Source organism: Schistocerca nitens, chromosome 7, assembly GCF_023898315.1.
Source record: "Schistocerca nitens isolate TAMUIC-IGC-003100 chromosome 7, iqSchNite1.1, whole genome shotgun sequence".
NCBI classification, from domain to species: domain Eukaryota; kingdom Metazoa; phylum Arthropoda; class Insecta; order Orthoptera; family Acrididae; genus Schistocerca; species Schistocerca nitens.
In genome coordinates this window covers 55083193-55083951 of record NC_064620.1, presented here as the reverse complement: position 1 = coordinate 55083951, position 759 = coordinate 55083193, and positions in this window count along the sequence as shown.

Below are 759 nucleotides of genomic sequence, written 5' to 3'. Positions count from 1 at the left end.
TTAACAATGGCCGTTAAACTGAATTAATACTCATTGTGTTTAAGCTTAATGTTAAGCAATGTGTAAACCGGGTTTTATTTCGTAAAATCTGACTGTGATGATCATAAATATAAGGGAGACTGACACGAAGTAATAAATATGCACCAAACTGAAACTCGCAAACTGTGAAAAAAACCTATCGGACAGACTTACTGTACATGGTGGCTACAAAGTCCCGTTACCTCCAATTAGTAACCAACATAAAACCCTGAACTTGAATAAATAACATTAACAATTCTTTAGTGGAGTTTTGTTGAGACACAAACGATGTACAGACTCTCGTGAGATGCAGTGTACTATTACCAGTGTAGATCTGCGAGACTGGATCCTCCGAATCGCAACGGAGATGAACACTGCTGAATTCAAATCTTCTTCGACCTGGTTAAGCAGATTCCATAAATCATACAGTATAGGAAGTTTCAAGGCAATGAAGTTCACTTCAAGTAAAGTGTAAAGGAGATGCCATTAATTCGTAGCTAATTTGAAGACGAACCTTGCTGTTATTCCCAAATCTGCTGGGTCTAATGCTTATTAGTCTGGTTTCGTGAAGGAAACTGAGAGAAAACCGCAATGTTACGTTTCAAGGCGAAAATGACAGAGTCTGTTGTGCAGTCGATCACTGGTACGAAGCATTCATATACAGTACTGATCGTGCTAAGGACGAGTGGATTACAGTTTCCATAGCTTTATATCTGCCTTCAGGGATCTCAATGTAGATTA